Genomic DNA, 11,326 nt, shown 5'->3' with positions numbered 1-11,326 from the left:
GTACAGTAAGATCAAATTTCATAGTAAACGTTTAATTTCATCAATAGGATTCTCAGGTCGAAAACTTGGTCAACCATCGCGATATCATTTTATCATGTACAGGGACTAATGAAGCCCAAAAGATAAATAAACAAATTCTTCAACCCACATTTCTATCATAGCTGATAGTTAAGTCTCCTGTGCATGACTCCTAAAATCCTGTGCCTTCATCACCACGCATTCAACTCCAAAAATGACAGGACCAGATTCTATAGAAGGAATTCTGTACCAGAAAAAACAATCCTTTATTTTGTAAATACTGGGTCTATATTACAGGTCATTAAATGGGAGAGGTAAATAAATACTGACTTCACCAAATGATATACAATGACAACCGATGGAGAAGAATGTCTCCATTGCAAAAAAAAAAATAAAACTGAATTTTCCGAAGAATCAGGTTGAAGTATATATTGGCTGTCACTTTTGCTTTCCCTTTAGGGATATATGCTACAAACTAACAACAATACTAGAGTTACTATATATTCACTCCAAGGTTGACAACATTTGATAGCATTCTGTGTCAATTTTTTAATGGGGATTATAGCAAATATCTACTGAATGGGAGTTTAATAATATATTTAAAAGAATAACACAAAAACCACAAACTATATTGTAAACCTGTATTGTGAACGATACACAGTGATACTTGGCTGAATGCCAATTTATTACAACATTGGCAGTTCAAGCCAATTGTTTGGCATGACTTCTATTTTTGAAAACCCTCTACCCACTTATAATTATCATTGCAAATCTAATATAAAATGTTATGTCTGGCCAAAATTGGGTTTTAGGCCTGTACAGTAGTACACATGACAGGGTGGAAAATTGATATCATAAAAAAGGTTTTCTTTTAAATTATTTTCACATGCCTCATCGTGTGGCATGTGAATATAAAATCAGAAATATTGTCAAATAAAAAAATTCTTCAGCTGAACATATCAACCTGCACAAGGTATTCTTATATATGGCAGATGTTATGATATTTAAATTAGTGTAAATCACTATACAATGAATAATGCATTATAATGGCAGTTAGGAAGCAAGGATATCAATCTTAAGAGAAACCTAGATTAATTCATCAATCAATTCATAACACACATTCTTGCCCGATCCCTTTTTTAGTTGAGAAACCGTGTTGCAGTCATAAAAATTAGTGAACCGAAAGCACATATGTGCGCCGTTTAAATGGCGATGTAATTCACTTTAAATTACTGGTTTGAACATTAATTTTTTTAGAAGTAAATTTAGTTCTTAATATACTGGAGCAGCAGAGCCTATGATTATAGATACATCTGAATGCATGTAAAAAGTATGCATGTCTCTGTAACTTCATAAATGTGTGCACAGGTTTGAATTAGTGCTTTTAACTTTAGTGGTAAGGTGTTTAGATTTCTGGCTCTGGATTGTCCACAACAAATATCAATGATTTCACATCCCTATTGCAATAAGAACCAAGTAAAAAAAAATTAAGAACATAAGATATTTCACCCATCCAGATTTGATAGAGGCTCTTGAATTTTCATGCAGTCTCCTGTCTCTGGAACTATAGCGACTTTTCCTTGGTGTGATATCTTTATTAACTAATACACCATTCAGACTAACTTCGCATTACGACCGGTTGTAGCAACTGCGACACCCAATCGCATAGTAAAATCATGTCTGAAAACTCACCAATAATAGTCGATAAGTAATCAATTTCGCAATTGTTACCCGTTGCGATTGGGTGCTACAATCTTTATTACTCCCGATTACCACGGAATCTGATCGCAACGGATTCCACAGGCACTGATTGGCTGAGGTCAAACAAAACAGGGCGACTTATATCTTTGCTAGAGATGTAAAGTAAGTAAAAAGGTGTCTGAATGCTGTCAAAGTTTGCAAATGGTTGCGAACAATTTGGATTACAACTGATTACCACCGATTATATCGCAACCGGTCGCAATGCAAAGTCAGGGTATAAGTCTAAAAAGACTTTCCAAAAAGGCGGTCCTTTACCTGCCTTCTTTCTCCCTCCCTCCCAAATGTACTATTTTATAAATATCAACATATTAACTCAATAGAATAAAGCCGAGCCTTAGTTATTATACTTTACTAATCGAGGGGTTTTATAGAGAAAAATGTTGTTGATACGAGACAATGCTGTTGCTGTTGACATTATTGAAACCAAGAAACTGGGAATTGGAAGGCGAACAATAACCTGTTGTGGCTCCTTTCCAAGATATGCTATAGCGCACTGAAATTGAGGAGACACGGAAATATGGCAGACATTATTTCAGATGAATCCCGAGATGAATTCAGACAGACAAAAAACAATAAAAATCCACAGAAGCATAGAGTACATCTCTAGTCACATAACCACATACAAAACAAACACATTCATCAAAATCAACAAACGGTAACAGGGTATGACTACCACAAGGAAGTCATGGGAAAGAACAAATATCTCTCAACTTTGATTAACATTCTAACCTTGACCTTGATCTCTGAATATTAAACATGCAGAGGTTCTCTGGAGATGTACATGACATTTGAATAGCATTCATGATATAGTAAGCTATAAGAGTCCCTCTTGCGGTTTTTCTTTAGTGTAACCTCTTCATTGACCATTATAATTTAGACAATCTAGCAGGCTTTACTTTCAAGGTGGTCCTTGTGTCAATATGATACTTTTTCAAACATGTATCAACAGTTGAAATATGTTCTGTATTGTAGTGCTGCTTGGAAGTGTACAGTATGGTGTAAGTATGGGCCTAGATAGTAATAGTAGAATGTAGTGTACTTTTGAGCCATTAATAGCATTCATGTTCAGTAGGCCTATTCAATAACTTCTTTTAAACATTTGATAATGAAATTTAAAACATGTCACTTAAGATCTACTTATTAAAAACATCTCTTAAAATTATCAAGGCAATTAATTAAAATTCATTGTTTACATTAAAATAATGAATATAAACAAATAATATCAGGTGAAACAATGATTTTAGAATTTTAAAAATGACTAATATGCTAATAAAAAATTTGTAGAGCATAAGTGTTTGATAACTATGTCATAATGTAGTTACAGTATCCTAGCATGACCTTCAGATTATGTTCTCATCTAAATATAACTTCACACAGTTGGAATTTAACTAACTGTACAGTAGTACAATGGAGGAAATAGTTTACTACAGTATTTACTCCATGGTAGTAGTAATCTTCAGGAGAATGCACACTGAACAGAAGCAATATATGGGATGGAAGACTTCATTAAAGTCACATAACCATTAATTGACTTTCAACCTATCAAACACCATGTTATATTGGAAATAATATATTAACAACTAATCAATTTTATTGTTATTTTATAGGTAGATGAAAGTGTACCTTACCGATCGGCGATAGTTAGCATAAAATTAAGCCAGTCTTATTATAGTAATTCTGAAGCTCCGTTATCTTTAAACACAAGCTCCAGAGGAAATACAATTTTTGATGTGTTGTACAATGATGTTTCTAAGCCACAAAAAGTGTTTGACCAAAAACTTAGAACAGATAATGAAAGATTTTTGAATATTTAAAAATCAGGAAAAAATGTTAAAACCTTGGACTAACATTGTCAATATATACTTTCGTTCTAATTATGGTAATTATTATATCACAGGAAACAAAACATAGTGATTTCATTATTATAGTAGGTCTATTGAAAATCAGCAGAAGTGTTTCATAACAATATCTACATCTAATGCAAATACAAGAACAGATGGTGCTTCTAATTTGTCATCAAAATGAGAAACAAAATGCTGCCCCTAGCAGAAAGGTTAATAACCTAGCCAAGGTAGATATCTCAGCACACAAAGACATGTCATTAAAAACATATATTTGGATTCTATCAGTATGAAATCTAATTCAGGAATAAATAATTAAAAAGTGCACATAATTAACAAGGAAACAAATATCATCATCATTTGTCACCAAAATGCTCTTTACAGTAGATGATTTCAAATCAAAAAAACCTTATAGACATGCCTTCCATTTATTTTATTGCTGTTTAATTATTTTAAAAAATTTTTTCCTGTACAGTGTTGAAAATCCTTTTTAGTTGCTGAAAGGACAGCAATTACATTTGGTAATTTTAATAATTTCTACTTTTGTGTACATCACATCCAGTGTTCCCAGTAGGCTTACAGTACAACAAATCAATCTGAAAATCTTTAATTTTAGTAGCTGAAATTGTTAAAAGAATAACAATGATGTTTTAAGTATAATATTTAATTATCTTTAATACAGTACATCCAATGTGATACGTACATCCAATGTGATACATACATTTCTGCTACCTTTTACTATATCTTTATTAGTGTTTTAATAATTTCCTCTTTTGAGAATATATACACCCGCGGGATCTCACTCTAAAATATTTGTATACACGGAAGTGCCGCATTTACGTGGTATATTTTCGAGAACTTAGTAGCACAAATGTGGGAAATATGGGGGGATTTGCAGCATTTATGGGGTATAATTGGTACTTAAGTCCCTGGCCTCTCCTGTGTCAAAGTGCAACGATTTTCCGCACGATGTTAGCAGGAATTGCAAGCTAAGCCTAACTTTGGTACAGCCACGAGATCACGACCGGACCGAACACTTTTTGCCATCGGGAAACAGTCAATATTGCACCTTTCTGGCAATACTAAGTGGCCTTTTTCCTGTCGTCTTTAAAGCACAGTGCGATTTTGGTAAATGGTAGTTCAAGTCCATAAGAATTTTCAGTAAAATAGGTAGCGCAAGTGTCTCATGTCTTGAAGTGGCTGCAGCAGCCCCCCTCCCCCAATCCCCCCACTTGGTCGAGCAAGTGAGCTCCCTGGGATATACACTTAGCATTATACCGAACCATTTTTAAAATTCGGCACTAAAAGTGCTATTCAGTCTAGAGACTGAAGAAGGAAATTTAGCTTTTTGCATGTTTATTAAAATTTTATTAAAATATACAGTAATCATTAATTTTTTTTTCCCATATATATATTTTATAATTATGTATTTTAATTACTTTTTTTTTCCCAAATAAATGTTGAAATAAAAAAATAAATAACATGTCATTCATCATTTTAAAGAAAATAGATTTAAATATTTCAGATGCGCAAGAATATTGAAACAACATTTTAATCCCAACTTTATACTTAATCGTACAGATTGAAAATTGGGAAAGTAATACCACTCAAAACAACAAAGCACAATCTTCCAAAATTTTGCCGGCTTTCAATTGAGGTCACTACTTTTACCTGACAAAATACATTCTACCCTTAAGCCATTATTATCTTAGTGAATAAAAGAAAAATGATCAAGCTTTATCCCAACGAAATATAATACTGTTGTGAATGATTAAGCCTAGCTTAAGCACTTCTGTCAGAATTATTCTGAAGGTGTACCACCAATGCAGTTATTACATTGCCACAAGCTATTGTTCGTTTTCATAAATTTTAGCCCTGAAGTGATATTGTCCTTTATTCTTGCTCCCGATCCCAATAAAATGTGATTTAATAGTAGAGTAAAAACACCTAATTGGATACACTGATTTAAAAGCAGAAACTGATGACTTTGATGTAGGAACACAATCTTTAAGTGATTATTAGAATGAATTACCTTATACTCTTGCTCATTTTGTTTTTTTTGTTATATAGTAAGTTAGGCTTACCTGATTTAATACTGTTTTTGGAACAGATTTAATATACACTATAAAATATTAGCAATAATGTCTGCTGTATTATTAAAAATACTGTATAGTAGTTTGACAAATTCAGATCATTGAAATATATACAATTAATATATACGTTAAAAAAAGATAGGATTAAAATGTATATAAAGTATAATCACTCAAATATTGAACTAGCATTTTTTCTTCAAAGTTATTTTACATTTTCAAGGTCACACTAATAGGTATTTGTAACATAATTAGGAGGAGTGGGAATGGTTGATTAAAATAGCAAAGTTCCAACAGTTTGAATCTTAGCACCTGGAATAATACTTTCTCTAGAGGTGGCAGGTTGTTTTTAGTCTCCAAGTAGCAATCATCATCATTTTTTTTTTATTTTCATGAGCTCATTAACAATTATGTGAACATAAACATTGATTAGAAATGTCACCCAGTGTAGATCATGTCATCATACGGGGTAACATAAATGTCAACTAAAGGCTGAGGTACAAGTCAGTCAACCACCCAGAATGCATTCTAACTAATGTGAACTTTTACGATATGGGACGTTCTCTGATTGCTAAACAAGGTGAGTGGGAATTCAGGGCACGCATTTATTATGCGATAATCATTATCGCCTAAATCTTAAGCTTGAAGAGGCTTATAGAATTAATAACTCGGAAAGGATTTTTTTTTTGTATTACTTATGACAAATAAGTTATATCTTTATACAATACTTTACATTCTTTTAGGTAAATTATACAACAAATGTATATATTTAATTTTTCCCAAGTAGATCTAATAAAAAATTAAGCTAGACTAATAAAAATATATATAGTGATATTCGAATATTATTATAGGCAATTACCTAGTATACTGTAATGGGAGGCCTTAATTTAGATTTTAAATACTTTGGATCAGAGACATTAGCTAACATCACACACACATTTAGTATCTAGGATTCAACCCACATGACTATACAGTACATTAATTCAGCACATACCTGTATGGTGAATCTTGCACACGTTAATTTTTAGCACACATGTAGCACTCGTGTATCTAGCATACATGTATGTAGCACTTATGTATAATTTTACATCATATTCTAACACATGTGCATCTAGCACACATCCTTTTATTATATATATATATATATATATACATATGCATATTGCATGTGTGCACCTAGCACACATTGATTTATTTAATATTAATTCATGAATTCATGTGCATACAACATTCATTGATTTATTTAATTTAATATTATTTCATGAATTCAGCAAATGTGCATACAACATTCATTGATTTAATTTAATGATATTCCATGAATTCAGCACATGTGCATGTAACGCAGGGATTTATTGCATGAATGCAGCACACATGCATCTCCTGCAGTACATGGTATTTATCCATGAATCATCCATCACACGTATCAGCACGATTTACTATACATCATGAATTCAGCACATGTGTATCCAGCACACATGAATTTATTATATAGTAAAAGAATCAAGCTGCAAATATTTAAATTTAAAATACAATTTATTACAATTAAGATTATCACCCCTTAATCACCGAGCCCCTGAGTTTTGTTCATTGTTGTCTATCCATTTGACAGAAGAAAAAATAGTAAAAAAAAAAACAAGTTTGGGATTGATTCAGATGTTAATTAGCTCAAAGCTTCCCTTACTCATGATTTTTTTCAAGTGGGTTATTTAGGTGATAATTCTATAGGGTCTAATCATGGACCTATTAATTTTTAGCACACATGAATCTAGCACACATGTAATCGTATTATTACGTCCATGGTTTAATATAGATATATCTCAGAAATTGTATCACATTCAGAATTAAAATATAATATTGTTGTATATACAAGGAAACAAAAACATCTGAAGACATTCCTCTCTTAAGTATTTTGTGAGCAAATTGAAACAATTAAGTAAGCTTCTTATATCAACTTGAAAGATTGGCATTAAAAACAATGTACCGGACAATGCGGTCGGGACAGATCAACAGTTAAATCTTCATGTAAACCAGTTGTCAATCCATTCCATTCACTGATCCATGTACTACCTGTTTGGCAAAACTAACTCAATTTACATTATCTTCTTAAGTGTTTTCTTTCAAGCATAACAAACATTGCACTTAAAATGCATTGCATGTGTTGATTGCATAACAATGTTCATTCTTCTTCGAGCTAGAGAGGAGCCTGGGGGGCTCACTTTTACTTTTTTATCATCTTAAATAGGTCCATGAATGGATCCAACTTTACTGAGCGGAATATAATTTCTATCGGAAGACCTGAGAAAAAAAAATGTTATCACATAAGCATAAACTGAGAAAACATCCTTTAATTTAAGAAATCATGTAACGTCCCCAAATTAGTTACAGGCCGAACGTCCAATTACCAGGTGAACATGAAACTAATAAAGTGTGCGTCAGAAATTCCTGAAAATAAAGTTAGCTACGATTGTTTGAAAATCTTGGGGTGAGTAATTAATGATTAAGTGACTTACCAGGATAATATTCCGCTACTGTGGAGCAGGAACAGCTGAATGTTATTCCTAAAATAACGATTGAAATCCATGGCATGGAATCTCCCACTGCCATTATCCCACCTCTACTAACACCGGGCACAACCAGTTCTCAAGCGACTGCCACCAAAACTCCTCCTAAGTACGTCAAATAAAAAAGTAGGCCTATTCTATCTAACTTGAAATCCGTCTTTTAAAGACATGAAATTTTAAAACTCCAGATAAAAAGTTAGCAGAGATATATAAAATGATTCCGACATGTATTTTCCAAGCGACCGACACAGCTGTAGCTAAATTCAGGTTCACTGACAATTAGCATGAGCGAAAATAGTTATTCTACCCCAACTCTATTATCCTCACGGCGAGTCAGCCCTTGTGATGATTCTTTCTGTCGTGTTTGAGAAAGGCCTTGGTAATCTAAATAGCGCGCTGAGCTGCAGCCAATCATTGGCAAGGAGGCGTTGCTCTATAAATTCCAGTGACAACGTCGCTGGAATTCCTCTACTAGTTGCTAAAAATTGAAGTAAAAACAATCACAATCCATAAGAAGTACCTCAGCAGTTACATTGTCTCCCTGTCGTAATATAAATTGCATACATGACCTACGATTATTCACCCTTCTCCTACCTATGTTTGTCCTGTAAAATCTGGAAACTGAGAAACGCAAATTTAGATTTATTGCAACAGTAGCACAAAACATACAAAACGGTGAAGTTGTGCCGAGTGCACCCAGGCATGAAGCGAAATTTAACATAAAATTTAACCTAATAATGCTAAAATTCCCGGGGAATACCGCAAACAAACAAACTGAAAAATTAAAAATGTGTTTAAATATGATATACCATCGGTGGTTAAATCTAGAGGAAAAACATCTCGAACTCTAAAATATATAATAACTATTTTAAAGAGTTATTAACCTACCAGAGATAAAAACAATCATTAGTTAGAAATTATCACTGATTTAAAATTTTTTACTACAATTTTTTTTTAAATTCTAATTGTTAACAAGTTAAATATATGCCTACCATTTAACAAATTGAAAGATTGAAAACATAATACAGTAGTAGAATTTTAAAGGGGTGTGATTTAGCTCAACAAAAAACGCTATGTCTTTACATAACGATTCATTTTGTAGAAATTCCCACGCCTTGAGACTTAGCACAAACTTAAAGAACACACCCCAGAGACATCAGTTCATAATATTTGCTACAGTTTAATCCGAGGGACTATGTTGAATTGCCACACACAGTCACAAATATTGTCCCTTTTGGTGCAATGCATAATTTTAATCTTAACACCCAGAAAACTGTTTGTTTCGATTGGCTGTCATTCGTCGCAGATAGTAGACGCGCCGTGTCAATGATCTGCGCAACTCGACAATCACGATCCACATGCAAGTGACATTAAAACCTACATTTCCCGCTCGAGTGCTAATCTGTTGGCATTTAATGATATACTGTACAATTAAAGTCGTGAAGCGTGTTCTTGAACTTGAAACGGTACTTACGTATCTGTGATTGATGTAAATTGACGTCCATACTTGATGAATGAATGCATGAATCATGAAATAATGCATGTTTTCTGCTGTTTGTTCCCTTTAAAGTGACACACGCTAATCATAGTACGACACTCCCCACGACCAAAAAAACCTCCACTACTTACCTTCATTCACCCACCCACCACCTTCAGACTGGTAAAAGACATAACATCATCATATGATATTATAGTGTCGTGATTGTATTGAAGTTTGTACACGTTGTTTGCTCATCGATTTTTTACATACTTATACTTTTTACAACATACTTAAAACAAGAGGAAGTTGCCAGCCTATTATCATTATAAATATTTATGGTGGTATATAGTGTTTAGTATAGTACTTTAGTAATATATTATGGAAACAGTTTTAAGGTGCTTCTTAATGTATTTTTCTAGTTAAGTTGTTTTCTTTTAAGTTATTTGTTATGATTGACGCACCTCCTGAGTGCCGCTGATGTGAATGGCGTCTGAATATAGTCAAGAAATTAAGTAACGCAAATTACGATGGAAGAAAGAGAATCTGTGATAAATTTGAAAGAATGAATAATAAATACAACGCGGAGTTAGGCCTAAGAGCAGTTCACTTGCTTTTCAGCTGACAAGCGACTTCGAAACCGCAGTTGTATTTACATTAGCAACGTTTACTTAGGTGAGAAAATTGATACGACTAATTGGTGAAATCTTTTTGACCACTAAAACCACAAAAAGTATGATCCAGCGCGCGTACGTTACAGCTCATATCAAACTGAAACTAATGGTTTACTTAGAGGGCGCTATACGGAATACATTCCAGTTTTAATCTTCTACAACAGCTTATAGGCCTTATTATACTTACAGCGATAATTATTCTTTTAAGGTCATTTTAGATACTTTACAAAAGTCATTTATAGATCAACGGCCCCATATAATGTAAGGAGGCCTGGTCTCTAACGCTGAAACCAGTGGATAAACGCATCAGAAATAGGGCCCACGGGTGACGTTAAGAATTTAATTTTTTAATATACCTTGGCTTGACAACACTAAAGGCCACGGACCTCATCAAGTTCAAACGATAAATGTATCGAAAAAATAGTTGAATTATCTTTAAAATACATAGTTATATTTTAGCATCTATTAGGCCTAGGCCTATAAATGTGCGTTAAATTTTGCACATCCACAACAAAGATTCTAACAGACTTTAGTAAAGGGGCCAAGGTTCAAGTTATTGTATATTATGCCTAATGTTTGTGGTGAAACCTGAACAAATCCTGAAACAAATGATATTAAAACACTGAATTGCTCATATAAACTGATTAATGATGATATGCTGACATCGCAAAGCAATTCATGTTTTTGAAAGGTTTAAAAAAATTTTTTTTTTTTTGAATAAAAATTCTTTCAGTCAATCAAATGATCTATGAAAAAAACTAGATCAACACAATACACAATTGGTAATATTTATGTTACTTCAAAATGGGCAAGTTAATTTCAAAAAATTATTTTTATGATTTTTTTGGTATTTTGCATAGGACAACACATCTTTAACACGCTGATGACCTGCATAATTTCAATG

The 11,326-nt window shown here is 33.0% G+C and overlaps 1 long non-coding RNA gene across 1 annotated transcript; it reads right to left on the bottom strand.

Annotated features, from left to right (window-relative positions):
• Positions 1 to 7,493: 7,493 nt before the first annotated feature.
• Positions 7,494 to 8,777, bottom strand: LOC117113597. Its single transcript, XR_004446233.1, has 2 exons — positions 8,221 to 8,777; positions 7,494 to 8,005 (listed from the first exon to the last, which is right to left on the bottom strand). It is a non-coding gene; the product is annotated as an uncharacterized LOC117113597 (long non-coding RNA).
• Positions 8,778 to 11,326: the final 2,549 nt, after the last annotated feature.

The sequence above is a fragment of the Anneissia japonica genome, unplaced genomic scaffold (genome assembly GCF_011630105.1).
Source record: "Anneissia japonica isolate Jap-2015-1 unplaced genomic scaffold, ASM1163010v1 scaffold287748_len1686314_cov196, whole genome shotgun sequence".
Classification (NCBI taxonomy): domain Eukaryota; kingdom Metazoa; phylum Echinodermata; class Crinoidea; order Comatulida; family Comatulidae; genus Anneissia; species Anneissia japonica.
This window is presented reverse-complemented; position numbering and strand designations above follow the sequence as displayed.